Source organism: Nelumbo nucifera, chromosome 2, assembly GCF_055504915.1.
Source record: "Nelumbo nucifera cultivar China Antique chromosome 2, China Antique-T2T, whole genome shotgun sequence".
Lineage (NCBI taxonomy): Eukaryota > Viridiplantae > Streptophyta > Magnoliopsida > Proteales > Nelumbonaceae > Nelumbo > Nelumbo nucifera.
Genome location: NC_142650.1, coordinates 65,505,712 through 65,525,311, shown reverse-complemented (window position 1 = coordinate 65,525,311; position 19,600 = coordinate 65,505,712). Strand labels below are relative to the sequence as shown.

Sequence of the window (19,600 nt, the reverse complement as noted above, 5' to 3'; positions counted from 1 at the left end):
AAACAGGGACCCGTCATGTATGAAATGTGGAGTATTAAATTATATTGGAAGGGTGTTGCAACATATTTTGTTGATAGGTGATTCGGACTCTATAAAAGGTACCTATGCTTTTAATGAAATTTGATAGTTTTACGTTTGGGACAAATCTTTATATATTTTGAATTGATCACACAAATTTATTTAATTGGAGTCAATTTTGAAAAAAGGAATTTAAATCTAAAGTAAATTGTGAATAATCTCCAAAAATTTTAGAAAGAGTTCAATTGCTCACCTCACGATGTAATTCGGCCTATGGTTAAAATCATTATCTAGTTTTGGGTTCCACGAGGACTATGGTTCAGTCAATCAATGCCGGCCACACGTTATCTTTTTGTTACGGAGCAACGGCATGGGAAACATTTAGGGCATTTTTATCATAAAATTGCTTTGAGAGGGTTTGTTTGGTCATTCATGGCTAGTTTTTTCATTAGAAAAGCAATAATGAAAAAGGTATACCACTTCTGGCATGACAACTAACACTGAAGGCAAACTGGCCAGGGAGTTGATGGCTGGAATTCACTATACAATCAAAAGATAGAGTTTCTAAGTAAAAAAACTAGAGTAGGCATGACAACTAACACTGAAGGCAAACTGTTCTGTTTTATAGACATTTGGAAGGAGTATATAATTATGATCGACGTAAAATTCTATTCCAGTTTAGATTTGTTGGCGTTTAGATGGAATAGAGTTTTATATTGTGAATCGATGTAAAATCTCATCAAGCATAAAGTTTTACCTCGATAATTGATGTAAAAACTATATCAATTTTATCGATGTAAAATTTTACAATTTTTTACACTGATTTTCAAAATATAACGGTCACCTATATATGACATTTTACACCAGATCCAAACGAAACCTTAAGAATTAATAAAGCATGTTTGGCCAACTTCTGAGCAACTTGATTAAAAGAATGTTGAATCCATTGAACTGAACAATGAGGGATTCTAGAAATGATGAGTCTGCAATCTTCTACATAGTGTGTCCGATCTTTGAAGGAGGTGAGAGATCATATATCATATATCAAATTATTTGTTAGGGAGAGGGTAAGGTCATATATCAATTTTTTTTGAAATAAAAAAAAAATGTGAAGCAGAGTTTTAAATATTAACTTATTCTCACAAAAAAATATTTTTTCGTGAGGAGCATCGACGGGAAAGATTTTGGTGGCATTGGGTTTCTTCATTCGAAACACATGAAACGATAAAAGGGTAAAATGGGTATTAAAAAAAAATGTATCAATCAACTGTTTTCCGTCTAACATATTAACGAAAGAGAGGTTTGTGTTTAGTTTTTCAAAAAATTCAGAGGAGGTTTTTATGATTGTCAGAAACTTGAAGAGAGGTTTTTATATTTTACCCTAATATTGGTGCGGATCAATTTTTTGTTAGGTTGGGTTAGCTAGGGATGAAGTTTTTGACAACCCAACCTAATCTATCCTGACCCAAAGTTCAAAACATCAGTACAGTAAGTACTTGTGTAAATACTTGTGTTTTATATCAACCCCTCAACCCTCGTGCAGGTGAGATTCAACCCCAAGTATTTATTACAACCAGCAGGAGACCTTATCCACTGTGATGGGATTTTCTACAAGCAAAAACTCTGTACATACTCTAAAAGTATAGAAATCTGGCAGAATTTTTTGCAAGCAAAAACTCTGTACACACTGTAAAAACATAGAAATCTCACCCTATATACATTGAGAATATCTCCCCATGAATTTAATATAAATGTATAGGAGATATTCTTAATGTGCAGCTAGATGTTATGTGAGCAAAGTTTTTTCTTTGCAGGAGACCTGGGCTTTGGCAGAATTTTTGTTTTCAGAGCATTCTCAAAAGAAGTTGCATTCTCAAAATGCTTATTTCACTTTCCAAAACACTTGGAGAAAATTTGATGGTGTGAATAACAACATTGGGGCTCAGTTTGGAAGCAATACAAATGCAAATATGTACAGGGTAAATACATACAAAATATAAGGTTTTGCACTCTACATATTTGCATTTGTACTCCTTCCAAACTCAGCCTAAATAATAGTCTTGGGGGGGGGGGGGGGGGGGGGGGGGCGTCTGGTTCAAAGCCATCCCTATTTATAGTTCTAGAACCACAAACAATCTTATCTAAAACTAGAAAAAAAAAAAAGATAGAAAAGAAACTAGTTTTCATTTTCAAAACCATCCAGAAACAAAACTCATTCAAGAGGTAGTAGGACCCAACAGGCAACATAAATCACCTGAACATGACCTCTGCTTGGTGACTCAGACCGTCACAATCTCTCTATGGTCCTATCAGTAATAATGTTGACAAATCAAATTGCGCCCAGCGAAAATTTGAAGCACATCAAACTTGTCCGTTGAATTGAAAACTTATGATACTAGTCACTTCAATTTAGGCCATGACCATTAATGGCTTCGGATTTGAACAATGGAAACTAGAATGCATCACCCGATCCTTTCATGATAGAAGTGTTAGGATTGTCATGAATGATTTCAGTTAGTGATAAATATGATTTCTGACTGCAGATACTACATACAACTAACTTAACGAAACAATCTGAACCAACTCTACATGAGTAATGGCCTCTACAACTAACTCAATTTAATTAATTATCAACAAAAACTTACTTAATTCCTATCTTCAGGCTTAAAGAAAAAGATGGAGAAAGAAAGAAACTCCTATTCTAAATAACAAGTTATTTTATTGAAGTGGGCAATTAAAAAATTAAAAAAAAAACAGAAAAAGAAATTGACTACAATTATTCTCATAAAGCAGGGGTGCAATTTGACTGAAACCCATCATGATCAGGTATATATGTATGTATGTATACACATATGAACATACATATGCATTATGTACACAATTACACATGCATGTTTGTTTATATGCAAAATATACCAAATTCCTATTTGAAGATTTAAATTTGTGATACTAAATAGGTTCATGCAACTTTTTAATAAATTTGGCCTACCAGGATATTTGTGATACTAAATAGCCTGATTGACCAACCCAAGCCTAGCTTAGGCCCAACCTAAGTATGTCAAATTTTAGTTTGGCTAGGCCTGTTTGAGAGTGATGAAGGTATGATTGAGCCACTTTCCAATTTCACTATTACCAAGTTGCTTTGGAGAAGTCACTAGAAGAAGCTTGAGTAGAAAGCCGTACTTTTGGCCATAAAAAAGCTATTTTGGGATTTTTGTGGTTATCTACCAAACATAAGCTGTCTGAGTGGGGCCCAGTTCATAAATACATGAAAGCTTAAGAATGGAAATGGGGCGGGGCGGGGAGCCTCTCCCCATCCCTGTCCCTGCAAAAACCCCCATCCTCATCCCTGTCGCCATCCCCACTAACGGGGACAAGATTATCCCCATCTCCGTCCCATCCCCATTTTCCGTGATTTTTTATAATGTTAACCATTTTATTTTTGTTTTTTATTTTATTAAAAAAAATAAAAATAAAATAATTAACAGTTACAATCTTATTAAAAAGATTCAAACATATTCAACTATATTTTTAAAAATATTAATATATAGATGTATGTGTACATATATACATATATAACATATGCATACATATATATTAGTAGGGATCCCATGGGGATGAAAATTTCTCTATCCCTATTCCCGCGAGGGGAAAATCATCCCCATTGGAGAAATAAGAAAAATTGCTATCCCTATATCCCTATGAAAGCTCTACCAAACGGGCACAATCCTTGAATAGTTGCAATTGATACTTGGAATAGAATCTTGCCTTTACTATGGATAGCTCAATTGCCATCAAAACAACAACAAAGTGAACCCGTGTTAAAATGAAACATCACAATTCACAAGTGACATTTTTGTAGTTGTTTAAGTCTTGAATGTGATTTGTATGCACACTTTTTAAAACGTGAATAACTGAAAAGTAAGTAAAACATGTAACATTTTTAATATTTTTAATATGATTTTACTTTGTTTGATTGTGCAGCTTATATACCCTAGTGGGGCTTTACTAATAAATTGAAAAAGAAAGAAATCCTTATTAGTCATTGCTTTCTAATTCTTTGCAAAAAGTGTGATGTCCAAATTGATAGTAAAACCATAGTTCAAAGTATCAAAATATTGTACACAATAATATATATCATTTTTCAAGGTCATCAAAACACTAAATACAAAGATTTAAGAGGTCTCTGGATTTAAACGTTATTAACCCTCCTAGTAATTTATCTTTAATTAATAAAAAAGGAAGTATCCATGGCTTTAAGTAGGGATGACAATTTTCTCTATCCCTGCCAAATAGACCTAGCAAAAAGTTGACCCAACCCACGAAATCGACCCAACCCAACTCAAAAAACAGGGTTAGGGTCTCATATTTAGCTACCCAAATGTGAAAATGAACGACCCAACCCGACCCAAAAAAACTGGGTTGGGTTGGGTCATGGGTCAAACCGCTGACCCGATTGTCAAGTCTAATTAGGATTATTTATGCATTGTTAGAAGTTTCCACTATTTAATTTTTTTCTATTTAGCCTTTACTTTTTATTGTTTACTCTTTAATTTGTTAAATGTTCAAGTTCTTTATTTTATATTTGGAATTTTAAGGTTAATTCTTTTAATTTTGATATTTTTCATGTAAATTTTCTTTATTTTTTTAAATTTCAATTATTTTTTTAGACGACCCGAATTGAGCCATGGGTCAACCCTAACTCGAACATATAGGGTTAAGGTCTACCATTTGACAACTCAACCCAAAATTCAACCTGACCCGAAATACCTTGACCCAACCCGAACCTGACCCACCCAACCCAATTGCCAGGTCTACTGCCAAGTACCCAATTTCCCCAACTCTGATGGGGTCAAGGATGGGGAGTGAATTCCTCCTCCCACCCCGATCCTAATTATATATATATATATATATTATTTATTTTATATATAAAACATATTTAAAAATTTTGTTATTTTAAGTAAATCTATTCTCTTAAAAACTATTAAAAATTTTGGGGATTCACATCCCTGATGGGGAACCTATCTCCTTCGAGAATCAAGGATAGAGGGTCATTTTTATCCCCATGGGGCGGCTATCGTGGAATCTCGTTCATGAACTAAATGAACTTACTCATCTTGTCATCCTGTTAATTTTAATCCATGTAAAATTTTGTTTTTGCTCTTTTTATTCTTCCCTCGTTTGATTTTTTTCTATTTGTTTCTTTTTTCTTGTAAAGTTTTTTAGTATCAAGCATCTAGTTAAAATCTCTTGGCCCCATGAGAAGCACTTTCTTGACAATAGGCAGAAAGCTTGAAGAGACATGAACTTCCAAAATGCAAATAAACCACAACAACCTAAACGTAGCTTTAAAAAGCCAAAAACTGTATGTCCATAGACTCATAAATCCAAATACATGCACATTGCAAATTTGAAATTCTTTATGCACAAGAAAAACAATCTAGTTAGCACTTAGCATGGACTAATTTAATTGATCTTTTGGCCTACCAAATATTTTTATCGAATTCTTTATTGCATTTTCATTTTAGGAATTGAGGGTTCATTTGGTTTGTGGGAATAGGGGTCTGGAATTGAAACCAGTATGGTCCATTATGATTCCAACTGCTTGGTTGGGTGGAATCAGAATCCCATTCCCATTCTTGGTGGAATGCCTGATATTCTTAAGTTTTGAAGGATAGGAAAACCCAACTATCCTATCTAATCATAAGACATGCATTGACACAACTTCTAAGTGAAAATATAATTAATAATTATTTTTTTATTTTTAAATATTACAAAAAATAAAAATAAATAAACATTGTATAATATATTCAAAAAATAATTATTGAAGAAGAAATTTCAATTGCTCAATGGATATGGATATGATAGATCATCCATAGATCTATAATATATTTAATCCTTATGATTAGATCATAAAATATAATTAACTATTACTTATTTTTTAGTTCTAAAAATATAAAAAATCAAAAATAAAAAATGAAGAAGAAATTTCAATTGCTATATGAATATTATAGATGATCCATGGATCTAAAACATACCAAGTCTTTATAGGTATGATAAAAAAAATATTTTCAATTTTTTTTTGTTATTTTATATTTTTTCCAAATCTACATAAAATTTCTATAAATCTATTCATAACACAAAAATGTGATTTTGAATATAATAATTGTAGATCAACATAAATTTAAACATTTCCAAGCATTCAAGTAAAAAACATCACAAGATATTATGTAAAATTGGAAAAACTTACTTTTTGTAGTATTTTTCAAAACTTGAAAAAACTTCAAAAGCATTGATGATTCACTTGTTTTTTTGCCTTTTTTTTCTTTTACATATCTAGCACCCTATAAATGTGGTTTGGAGTTTTAAAGTCATTTGGGGGTGAAAAGAAGGCTTATTTCCCCTTTTATGTTTTTTTTTTTCATTTTTTATCTGCATCTTTTTTGTTGTGTTTCGATCGAATATACTATCGATATGCATAATATACCAATACACCCTCGATACAACCCGATATGGTCCAATACAGATCCAATATGGTGGAAAAAAAGACAATACCACTGATTTTCCACTATATTTCATATCAGGCATTCAAAAATACGATACAGTACACCCATATCAGGCGTATCATATCGAAATTTGAAAACTTGGTGAGGACCATTCTGTGAGGAAATCCAAACTCATAAGCATGGGTTGGGAAGCACTCGGCACTCTAGATGGCGGAACTCTTTATTTCCAAATATTTGTATCTTATGAATTCTCCATATTTGTTTACAAAATAATTGCCCCATATTTGAATGGATGGAGAGGAATAATCATTTGAACTTCATCAAGCCACCAATCTAAGTAACCAATCCACAATTGACTTCCAAGGAGAGTTCTCCGTACGGATGTAAAGCCATGACCCAAACCATATTTCCCGTGCCCCATTGCAAAAGAAAATGTAATGAGCTCTTCCCAAATCATACATATACTATACCATATATGTATTTGTAATTACGTATATATACCCTGTATATTTAAGAAACTACTTAAACCTACTTATATATATATATATATATATATATATATATACCTTATTGACCTTTCAAATGATAAGTCTAACAGATAAATTGTAAAAGACAAAAATGTCCTTAACTGTTCATTAAATTTTCAAAACAACTTTTTCTTCTTCTCAGTTGTATTTCCATAACAGTAATGGACGCCTTGCTTAAACAAAGATGATTGTTGGAAGTCCATTTAATTTTGGTTAGCAGCCAAGTAAGAGACACCCATGATCAATAGAGTTGAGAGCAAAGGCCAGCAACACTTGGCTCTTCCCTTAGGGTAGGTTTTGAAAGTTCAGGGTAGACACAAGTAGTTTCCTAAAACAGGGTATATAACTATATATAATTAACTCTAATAATTATGGACCCAACCAGACCTTATTGTGCTGCGACTGTATAGATGGAAAAGTAAAAGAAAAACCAGAGTGTTGATCTACCATCTTCTAACTGAGAGCCCATTTGGAAGGGCTTCGGTTTTGATTGAACTTCATTCACTGAGCCACTTTGAAGAAGGCAAGAAGCTACTGAAACTAGATTCACCAGAATACTGGTTTGTGTTATCTCAACAAAAATATATTTAGGCTTTCCAGTTTTTCACCAAATATAGCTTCTGAGCTTTTCGTGTGGAGCCCACCTTGCAAACATGCACCAAGTGCTCTTTTGGGAGAGGGGTGAAATGCACAGCTTTTGGCTTTCTGAGGTAGGCCCCTCATTGACTGACATTAAGTTATTTTTGCTGAAAAATCCTGAGTTCAAACTGGCTATCCACAAGGTTTAAAGTATTGATTCATATCACGCTGTATCACGTGTATCATATTGGTGTCCAAGGTCACCGAGACTCAAAATACCAAGAGTTAGGGAATATTAATGCTTAACATTCATCTTAACAAACTCATGTAAATATCAAAGTGAGTAGCAAGTTAAATGGGCGAGTGGAAAAACTAGAAAGGATGGGATTATGAATGAAGTCAAAAGAAGTCATCCAAAGGAACCTAGGAATAGCCCTAATATATGACAAATGAGAGAGTAGACTAGGACGATTTGGTCACATGCATAAAAGACCACCGAAAACTCCAGTTAGAAGAAGTGATTTGTTACAACTTGAAGAGACTAGGAGAGCTAGGGGTAGACCAAAAAGGATATGAATAGTAGTAGTAAGAAATGAATTAGGCACTAATAATTTAACAGTGGACATGGCTTTAAATAGAACAGATTGGTGAAACAGGGTTCATCTAGCCAACCCAAAATAGTTGGACGAGGCATGATGATAATGGTGATGAAATATCAAATTGTAAAAAAATAAAAAAAGAAAATCGACCATTCCAAACACAAAATACACAATTTTTTGGTATCTTGCATGTTGATACTTTAAACCTTGACTGTCCACTGTGACTTTTGGATGGATTAGTAGTCCTAATCCACCTTTATATGCAAGGCACAGAGAAAACCCAAATGAATTTGAATGTAGAAACTTCATTGTCACATTGCAATGATTAGAGGAAAGTTGAAAGAACTCAATGATCATATCACACTAATGCTACACAAATTTATGTAATGGTAAGTAAATTACAATTCTGTCTGCCGGCCATTTCCGGGGCTCTACTGGTTTGTTGATTATGCATTTCCCCATTTTTTAGGTACTCTCAAAAACATCCAAAAAAAAAAAAAGAAAATTCTCCCTAAAGGAGGAAAGAAAAAGAAAACATGAAAATTAAAGATGAGCCAATGACTATCTTGTTCTAGATATCTATCCCCTACTTGATCTCTGCAATCCAAACACCACTTTTTTTTCCTGAGCAGTTTTTTTTCCACCCACCTTTCCTAATCTCTTTTATAGCCCTTTAAGGCTAAAAATTGATGCTATTGGTACAAATACAGAAGAAAAAAATAGAAATTTATGGGCAGAAAATGCATACTTCATTTGATTTTGATTTCTGCAATGACCATGACGCCCTTCACTAGTGACCAAGTTCCCTTTAACCTTGGAAAACCTAAGACACCAGCACCAATACGAAAATTACCAAAAGGGAAGTCAGTGACTCAATCTGGAAATAGTAGATAACTACCTTTTAAAAGTACTTACTCCACAATTAACTTAACACGCAAATGACAAATACAACCCACCAAGAGCAAATAGGTATGATCAAGATCATATTAACATGAATTATAGCAACATGCAAATTGACACCTCTAGGCACAGGTATTTGGAAGTAATTCCTAAGATGGTAATCAAGAGCTAGCACCTTACAAGAAAAATGAAGATCAAAGCCACCAAAGAGGCCCCACTATCCTGGTGAGTTGTTTAATTTGTATCACATGCATATAAATTAACTAGTAACAGGTAACAACATCTACAACCTACAAAGAACAAACAGGCATGGTCCAAATTATTTTACCATCAATGGTTGCAGCATACAAACTGAACAGATTTACCAAAGAAACATACAGCTTGACACTTTCAGACTTAAGTACAATTTTTTTTTTTTTTTTTTTCAATCAAGGGCTAGAACCTCCCCAGCAAAAAGGCAAACATCAAAGCCAACAAAGAGGCCCACTGCCCAGCAATGGGATTATTTCACAGACCACAATCCAACTAGTCCAGGCCTATATGGCTAAAGAAGTAATGACTTGCCCAAAATTTCTTAGAGAGAAAATCAGTTATGACAGGATTTTGATATCTCATATTTCAGAAGAATGGAGAATGCTGCCATATACCATAAAGATATGTCTAATATACCCCAAATGGATTGATTGGCATCCGAAAAGGAAATCAAATAAATATAACCCATCACACTGGGTAAGAGGCTCTAAATGCAAACGTTAGTAAAGACTTAAAGAACTTGTCAGATAACTCATTAGATAGAGTGGAGTAAAATTCCTTGTTATACCAATGTAGAGAACATTGATGTGGGCCCCACAGCTGTGGTCCCACTCTGTCCGTAGGGTAGAATGTATCTAGTCACAGCTGTGATCATTTTGCTATTCTGTTATTCCTAGTTTCAGTTTTATATTGTTTGTTATGTGTTAGCAGTTATGATGTAAACACCAAGGGCAGATATGTCCTTTCATGTAACTAGCATAACATATATATATATTAACTTAAACTGGCGGCGGCAGAATATTGACATTCTGTTCTCCTCAAAATCTGTGTTCTACTGCTCTTTCACCACTCTTTCTTCTACTTCTTCACTTTCTCTTCTCATCGAATCTGAAATCTCTTAGTGTTCAAGACTGAATAGCAGTCTTGAAAACCTACATGGTATCAGAGCCAAGTTAGGGTTTTTCATGTGAGTCTAATACCAGCCAACCACATGAGAATCTCTTAGGACTGAAAGCTGAAAAGGAGGAGTTCGCAGACTGATTCTTGGAGATCGCCAGAGGTGCTAGCAGCTGTTGGAAACTTGCTAGGGTTGCAGAGTGTTGGTGGTCAGGAAGGATCAGAGAAGACTAGGGTTCAGGTAACCCTAGAAGGCAGCGAACAATTTTTCCTTGTAAGTTGTTTACTTTCTAAGAGAAGTTCTATCAGAGAAGATAGGTTGGACCTATCTGGAGGGGAAGGCCGAACCACTCTAGTTCTTTCTCTTTTCGATTCACTAGGGTTTTACAGCAAACCCTGGACCAAACTGTGTTTCTCTCTACTCTAGGGTTTGAAAGTGATCTGCGGCAAGCCCTAGTGTTTGACTGAACCCTGTGATCTACCTAGAGCTACTCTTAAGTTTATTGGTAGGTCCGATCAGATTCTAGGGTTTCTTATTAACCCTACTACAAGCTCATCTATACAGTTTGGATTGTGTGACTGAATTGCTTCCTTTCAGGACTGATTAAAACCCTACTGCAAGCTCATCTATACAGTTTGGACTGTGCGACTGAATTGCTTCCTTTCAGGACTGATTAAAACCCTAACTTTCCCTAGCATATCTGTTTCTCTTTTAAGCTGTTCTCAGAGTTCTAAGGGGTTAGAGATCTACGGACAACTACTGCTGTGTTGGCCAGTTGGTTTCAGATCAGAATTATTTCAGTTTTGTGCACATACACTGAGAATACAGATCAGGCCTATACTGTTTTGATTGTGATTGGTGGTTCAAGTGCTGTTTTGAGACTTGACAGAAATGGAGTCTTAAATTTAGGCAGAAGGCAGCCTTGGGAACATCAATTATGGTGGTATTTCTGAGATGGGTGGTCAGATTACGACCGTAAAGTTTGATGGATCAAACTATTTGGAATGGGCCCAATCAGCCATGATGGCTATTGGTGGAAGAGGTAAATTAGGGTACCTCCTGGGAGATATGAAAGAACCTTCCAAGGGAGACCCGACATATACCAAGTGGCTGCAAGAAAACTACTTGGTTATGATATGGCTGTATAATTCTATGCAGCCTCATATTAGCCGGAATTATTTGTGGGCAAAGACAGTTAAGGAGATATGGGATGTTATGAAAGAAACTTACTCCCAACCCCTTAATGTTGCCAGAGCATATGAATTGAAATGTGAAGTGAGCACACTTAAACAAGGAGAGAAACCGGTGTCGGTCTACTTCTCTACCTTGAAGTCCCTGTGGCATGAGATTGATCACTTAGAGACTCTTGAGTGGGAGAGTCCCAATGATGCTTAGACCCATAGAAAGCACATCGAGACAAACAGAGTGTTTGAGTTCCTGGCAGGACTGAACTCAGAATATGATATTGTGAGGCAGCAGATTTTGACTAGAGACAGTGTGACTCTCTCTCAGGCTTACTCATTTGTACACAGTGAAGAGACCAGAAGGAAGGTTATGATGCAACCTCACACACCCACATCAGCCTTTGTAGCGGCTACACCCAAATCAGGGGGTGATTCAGAGAAGGACAGGAGGAAGGAAGACAAGAAGGATGTAGTATGTGAACATTGTAAGAAACCCAAACATACAAAAGAGACATGTTGGAAACTGCATCCCCACTTGGTTCCTGCGAAGTTAAGAAACAAGAAGGGCACTGCTCATGTAGCCATGAACACTGATTCAGCATCCTCATCTGGCACAAAAGGAACATCTTTGGAGACCTTAGCTACAGTTCGGGCTGTCCTAATACAGCTAGAAAAGGAGGTTGGAAATTCAGCTCAGCCACCGCAGCCTCCATCAGCCCCTGTCACATCTGCCTTCGCCCATTCAGGTACTCGAGCTTCAGCCTATCATGCCTCAACTCTGGGTACTATTGAACCTTGTTGGGTAATAGACTCAGGTGCATCTGATCACATGATTAGCTTGCCTTCATTGTTTACTACTTACCATTTGTCTTCTGGTAGGGATAAGGTATCTATTGCTGATGGCTCCCTGGTTCCTATTTCTAGGAAGGGTGACATCAAAATTTCAGATACTATCTCCCTATCATCTGTTTTGCATGTTCCTAAACTTGATACTAACCTTCTTTCAGTCAGTAGTATTACCAAGCATATGAACTGCTCAGTAACCTTCTTCCCTGACCGATGTGTTTTTCAGGACTTGGAGACACAGAAGGTGATTGGGACTGGCCGTGAGACGAATGGGATCTATCTGCTCGGGGAGCGGTTCCGTCAGGGAGAGTCAGTAGAAAAGTTGTCTTTTGTTTCTCAGAGTGTGAGTCCGGTTATGCTTTGGCATAACCGATTAGGTCATTTGTCTTTTCGATCTTTACAGAGTTTGTTTCCCACTTTATTTGAGTCTATTGAGTTGTCTCGGCTACAGTGTGAAAGTTGTGAGTTTGCTAAGCATTGTAGAAAGCCTTATTTATTGAGTAATAAAAGGAGTGATAATTCTTTTGATATTGTGCATACTGACGTTTGGGGGCCTTATCATATCCCTTCCATGGGTGGGTACATATATTTTTTGTTATTTGTTGATGACCATACCCGTTTTTCTTGGGTTTATCTCATGCGTTCACGAGATGAGGTACCTTCCCTGACCCAAAATTTTCACCAAATGATCCTAACCCAGTTTGGTGCCAAGATCAAAGTTCTCAGATCTGATAACGCAAAGGAATACTTTGCTAAATCATTGACATCTTATCTTCTTCATCATGGGGTTATCCACCAGAGCTCTTGCCCTCATACACCTCAGCAGAATGGAGTTGCCGAGAGGAAGAATAGGCACATTTTGGAAGTGGCTAGAAGCCTCATGTTTACTTCCAATGTCCCTATTCGCTTCTGGGGGGATGCTATCCTCACGACGGTATACCTTATTAATCGGGTCCCTTCCAGGGTCCTTGATATGTGATCTCCTTTTTCCCTTCTACACCCACGTGAGGACTTGTTTTCTATTCCCCTTAAGACATTCGGTTGTATTTGCTTTGTTCAGCTTCTCAGACCCCATCACTCCAAGTTCGAACCCAAAGCCTCCAAATGCATCTTCCTTGGTTATGCACAAACTCAAAAGGGTTATTGCTGTTATGATCCTGTCTCCGGGAGGAAGTTTGTCTCCATGGATGTCACTTTCTTTGAGGGGACACCCTATTATCCTCGGGTTGCCCCTCAGGGGGAGAGTAGTGAGAGTGGGGGTTTGAGTTCTTGTCTTCAGGGGGAGAGCAGTGAGAGTGGGGCAGTTCCTTTACCTATTCCATTGGGTGATGAGAACTGCAATGGTGAGGGTAGTCAAAGGGATCAGGAGTTGAGGGAAAGCTGCAATGGTGGGGGTGGTTAGAGGAATCAGGAGTTGAGGGTTTATCACAGGCGATGCAGGCAGGTTGATCCTGATCATCAGTAGTCTAGACCAGCTCCAATCTCATATGCAACTCCAGGTCCAGATACTACAGTCCCAGAGCCCACAGAGACTTCCCCTACAAATGATCTTGACCTTCCAATTGCAGTCCGTAAAGGGAAACGACATTGTACCACATCCACAGCCCACTGTATTTCCCATTTTTTATCCTATGATCGCCTATCTCCTACCTACAGGTCCTACCTTAGCTCCATTTCCAATGTCCTTATTCCAAGAACAGTGCAAGAAGCCCTATCCGTCCTTGAATGGAAAGATGCAATGCAAGTTGAGATGGATGCCCTGTTGAAAAACAACACTTGGGAGGTAGTTGATTTGCCAAAAGGAAAGAAACCAGTTGGATGCAGATGGGTATTTACGGTGAAGCATAATGCAGATGGATCTATTGAGAGGTATAAAGCTCGGTTAGTTGCAAGAGGGTTTATACAGACTTATGGCATAGATTACTTGGAGACATTTGCACCAATAGCCAAGATGACTACTATTCGAGTCCTATTGTCCCTTGCAGCAAGTCACACTTGGCCTCTATACCAAATGAACATGAAAAATGCCTTTCTGAATGGAGATCTACATGAAGAAGTTTACATGCGTTTTCCTCTTGGATTCTATGATGCAGAAATAGGTAAGAAGGTCTGTCAGCTCAACAAGGCTTTGTATGGTTTGAAACAATCACCTAGGGCTTGGTTCGATAGATTCAGACTAGCACTTGTGAAGTTTGGATATGTACAGGCCCAGTCAGATCATACCCTATTCATCAAGAGGGTGGAGTCCTCTTTGACACTACTAGTAGTATATGTTGATGATATTGTGGTCATAGGGAATGATAGCCATGAGATTGAGTCTCTTAAACAGCTTCTTCACCAAGAATTTGAGGTGAAGGACCTTGGTGTACTCCGGTATTTTTTGGGTATTGAGGTTGCTAGATCCAAACAGGGGATCTTTATATCTCAGAGGAAATATGTCCTAGACCTGTTGGCAGAAACTGAAAAGTTAGGTGTCAAGCCTGCAAATACACCAATTGAACAGAATCATAGGATTAGTGCCGAGAGTGGGGAGCTTCTTGAAGACAAAGTTATGTTCCAGCAACTGGTAGGAAAGCTCCTATATCTCTGCCTCACTCGGCCAGATATTACTTATGCTGTTAGTGTTGTCAGCCAGTACATGCATTCTCCTAGAACCACACATCTTCTTGCAACAGAAAGAATCTTAGCCTACTTGAAGAGATGCCCAAGTAGGGGTATACTATTCAAGAACAACGATCACATGAAGGTGGAGGTCTATACTGATGCTGATTAGGCTGGGAGTGTTGATGACAGAAGGTCTACCTCAGGATATTGTGCCCTTGTGGGAGGAAACCTTGTCTCCTGGAGAAGTAAGAAACAAAGTGTTGTTTCCCAGTCAAGTGCTGAAAAAGAATACAGGTCCATGGCCAATGGAGTGGCTGAAATCCTATGGCTAAGATCTCTACTTGAGGAGTTGGGTATTGAGTATGAGAAGCCCCTGATGCTGTACTGTGATAATCAAGCCGCCATTAATATAGCACATAATCTAGTACAGCATGACAGAACCAAACACATTGAAGTTGACCGCCATTTTGTGCAATAGAGGGTCTCATCTCAAGAAGTATGCCTCCCTTACATCACATCTAGTATGCAACTAGCAGACATCCTCACTAAAGCCGTATCAAGAAAGAAGCTAGAGGCGGATCTATCCAAGTTGGGAATGATGAACATATACTCCCAACTTGAGGGGGAGTGTAGAGAACATTGATGTGGGCCCCACAGCTGTGGTCCCACTCTGTCCATAGGGTAGAATGTATCTAGTCACAGCTGTGGTCATTTTGCTATTCTGTTATTCCTAGTTTCAGTTTTATATTGTTTGTTATTTGTTAGCAGTTATGATGTAAACACCAAGGGCAGATATGTCCTTTCATGTAACTAGCATAACATATATATATTAACTTAAAGTGGCGGCGGCAGAATATTGACATTCTGTTCTTCTCCTCAAAATCTGTGTTCTACTGCTCTTTCACCACTCTTTCTTCTACTTCTTCTTCACTTTCTCTTCTCATCGAATCTGAAATCTCTTAGTGTTCAAGACTGAATAGCAGTCTTGAAAACTTACAACCAAAACCAAGTCAAAATAACTCATTGCACCTAACTCAAAGCAACAAACCAAATGACAAACTTGATTTCTAGGATTCCTAAACTAGTTCTCCAGAAAGGCTTATGCTTGGTTCACATATAAATAATGTAACACATACTTCACAAAAATATGGAACTAAAGAAGAGACAGAAAGATAATAAGAATGGGATGATTTTTTGTTTCTGTACATCAAAATTTATAGCTCTCTCTAGGATACAAACTAGGTAACAAATCTCCCTAAATAAAGAAAAAAATAAAATTGATTTCTTAAAATATTTGTACAGCTCACAAATCTCTCAACTACCTAAAATAGCACATAATATAATACATAATTATCGAAATATTCCAACACTCCCCCTCAAGCTGGCATGAATATATCACTCATGGCAAGCTTGCTAACTAAGTTCTCATACTATGCCCTAGGAAGCCCTTTGGTGAGAATGTCTGCTACTTGGCTCGTGGTGGGTATGTAGGACATGCATATCACACCACTGTCTATCTTCTCCTTGATGAAATGTTTATCCACTTCTACATGCTTTGTTCTGTCATGTAGAACTGGATTATGAGCTATGGAAATAGCTGCCTTGTTATCACAATAGACTTTAATAGGTGTTGGTGTAGGAACCTTCAACTCTTCTAGGAGCCTTTTGATCCATAACACTTCACAAAAGCCATGTGCAACAAAGCGGAATTCTGCCTCTGCACTACTCCTTGCTACAACACTCTGGTTTTTGCTCCTCCAGGTGACCAAATTCCCTCCTACCAAAGTGCAGTAACCTGAAGTAGATCTTCTATCATTTATATTACCTGCCCAATCTGCATCTGTGTAGGCTTCGACTTGGAGATGACCCCTATTTTTGAACAAGAGTCCTTTCCCCGAAGTTCCTTTCAGGTATCTCAAAATCCTGAACACAACTTCAAAGTGAGTAGGTCCAGGTGAATGCATAAACTGACTTACTACACTTACTGCAAAGGCTATGTCAGGTCTTGTGTGCGACAAATAGATTAGTCTTCCAACTAATCTTTGATAACGTTCTTGATCAACCACCTCATTTGTTGTTGCTGCTTTTAACTTCATATTTGGGTTCATTGGAGTTTCTACGGCTTTACAACCTGTCATCCCTGTCTCCTTGAGCAAATCAAGAATGTATTTGCGTTGGTTGATAAAGATTCCCTCCTTGGACCTTGCAAACTCCATTCCGAGAAAATATTTAAGTTTTCCCAGGTCTTTAATGTCAAATTCAGCCTCAAGCTTATTCTTCAACTTGTTGATTTCAAATAAATCATCTCTAGTCATGATAATATCGGCTACATACACTATCAAAATAGCTATTTTACCTTCGGTGGAGTGCTTGAAAAATAAAGTATGATCAGCTTGACTTTGTGAGAAGCCGTCGCCTTACTACATCCCCAAATCGTTCAAACCAAGCTCTTGGTAATTGCTTTAGCCCATATAGGGATTTTTTTAACCTGCAAACTTTGCCTCTTCTAAGACTTTCTTCAAATCCTGGTGGTAGATCCATATATACTTCTTCCTTTAGGTCTCCATTCAAGAAGGCATTCTTGACATCGAACTGACAAAGTGGCCAGTTAAAATTAACTGCAAGAGAAAGAAGTATTCTGATAGAGTTAATTTTAGCAACAGGAGAAAAAGTCTCTTGGTAGTCTATACCATGAGTTTGGGTAAATCCTTTTGCTATGAGTCTTGCTTTGTATCTCTCCACACTTCCGTCAGCCTTGCACTTCACTGTAAACACCCATTTGCACCCGACTGTCTTCTTGTCATGGGGTAGATCAATAATACTCCACGTATTACTTTTCCTAAGAGCATTCATCTCTTCCATCACAACTAACCTCCACTTCGGATCATCTAATGCTTCTTGAACAGTTCTTGGCACATACAAATTAGAAATCCTAAACACAAATGCTTTATGAGTATGTGATAATTTCTCATATGACAAGTATTTTGCAATAGGATGTTTTGTGCAAGCTCGGGTACCTTTTCTTAATGCAATTGGAATGTCAAGATCTGAAGAGGACAGATTAGGCAAAGACGGAATAGGAATAAGAGTAGAAGGATTACTCTGAATTGTAAGACCTTCACTCGGTAAATTGGATTGGACTTCTGCTGTAGGAACAACTGGAACAGTAATACTTTTGTGAAACCTCTTCCTGGTATAAAACTGAAGCTTAGGATGAGGATTGTGATCCGTTTGAAGTACTTCTCCCCCTGTCTCTGATAACGTAGTATCTGGCAAATTTAGATTAAGAGTACTATCACTAGGTTCCATTCTTTCAACAATTGTTTCCAAAACTTGCTTATCAGAATTAATCAAAGGTATAAATTCTTCTAGAATAGGTAAAGTTTCCCAAAAATTATCTTCCTTACTTATGTTTTCCCCCTGAAGAGAATTTTTTTGAAAGAAAGGTTGGTCCTCAACAAAGTGTACATCCATACTCTCAAAAAATTTCTTTGTAATTGGATTAAAGCATTCGTACCCTTTTTTATTAGATGCATAACCAAGAAACACACATTTTTCAGATTTTGGATCCAGTTTTGATCGAAAAACATTTGGTATATACACATAACAGATACAACCAAACACTTTTAAAGGAAGACCCGTGGTTATTCGAGATGTGGGAAAACAATTTTTCAGATTTTGTAAAGAAGTTTCATATTTTAAAACTCAAGATGGCATTCTATTTATCAGGTAACATGCAGTTAGGAGAGCATTTCCCTAGAGGTATTTAGGAACATTCATAGAAAACATGATGGCTCTAGCTACCTCAAGAAGGTGCCTATTTTTTCTTTCAGCAATCCCATTCTGTTGTGGTGTGTCACAACAAGTTGATTGATGGATAATACCTTTTTCGGCCAGAAATGCTCCTAAGTATTTGTTAAAGTATTCAGTCCCATTATCTGATCTTAGAATACCAATTTTGGTTTGAAATTGATTTTCAATCATTAGGAAAAATTCTTTAAATCTTTGTTCAACCTCTGATTTCCTTTCCAACAAGTAAACCCAACATACCCTTGTATGGTCATCAATAAAAGTCACAAACCATTTTTTTCCAGAAAGTGTGTCAAACTTAGATGGGCCCCAAACATCACTATGTAACAAATAAAATGGTTTTGAAGCAAAATAAGGTTTTACTGGAAATAAAACACGATGATCTTTAGCCAAATGACAAGCCTCACAATGAAGTTTTGACCAATCAATTCCTTTAAACAATTTAGGAAACAAATGTTTGAGATATGGAAAACTAGGATGCCCTAATCTTCTATGCCATAATATAACTTGATCACAAATAGAGATTGAACTCGTACTACTTAAACCATGAACTTTTTTATTACCAAAAGCGGTTTCATCAAAGTAGTAGAGTCCATTTATCTCTCTAGCAGTTCCAATTGTCTTCCCCGAGTTCTGGTCCTGAAAAACACAAGTGGAAGGAAGAAAAAGAATGGAGCAGTTAGTATCTTTAGACAATCTGCTGACAAAAAGAAGATTGCAGGCAAGTTTTGGAACATGTAAAATAGATTTTAGAGTAAGTTTTTCTAAAATTTTAATGTTTCCTTTGCCTGCAATAGATGAAAGACTACCATCAGCTATTCTCACTTTTTCAATACCAGAACAAGGATAATAGGAACTAAATAAATTAGAGCAGCTT

General features: G+C 36.9%; 1 protein-coding gene across 9 annotated transcripts in view; it reads right to left on the bottom strand.

Moving 5' to 3' along the window:
* Positions 1 to 8,585: 8,585 nt before the first annotated feature.
* LOC104601350 (pentatricopeptide (PPR) repeat-containing protein) overlaps positions 8,586 to 19,600 on the bottom strand; it is a 76,014-nt gene continuing 64,999 nt past the window's right edge. For 4 of the 9 annotated variants that reach the window (XM_088898692.1, XM_088898693.1, XM_088898696.1 and 1 more), the window contains 2 exons: positions 19,287 to 19,362; positions 8,586 to 9,052 (listed from right to left, as the gene is read on the bottom strand). The gene's annotated coding sequence lies outside the window, so the exon portion shown is untranslated. Of the gene's footprint in view, positions 9,053 to 16,087; positions 17,846 to 17,930; positions 19,363 to 19,600 lie in introns of those variants that run through there. The other 5 variants (XM_088898699.1, XM_010264637.3, XM_010264636.3 and 2 more) reach the window with 2 other exon arrangements.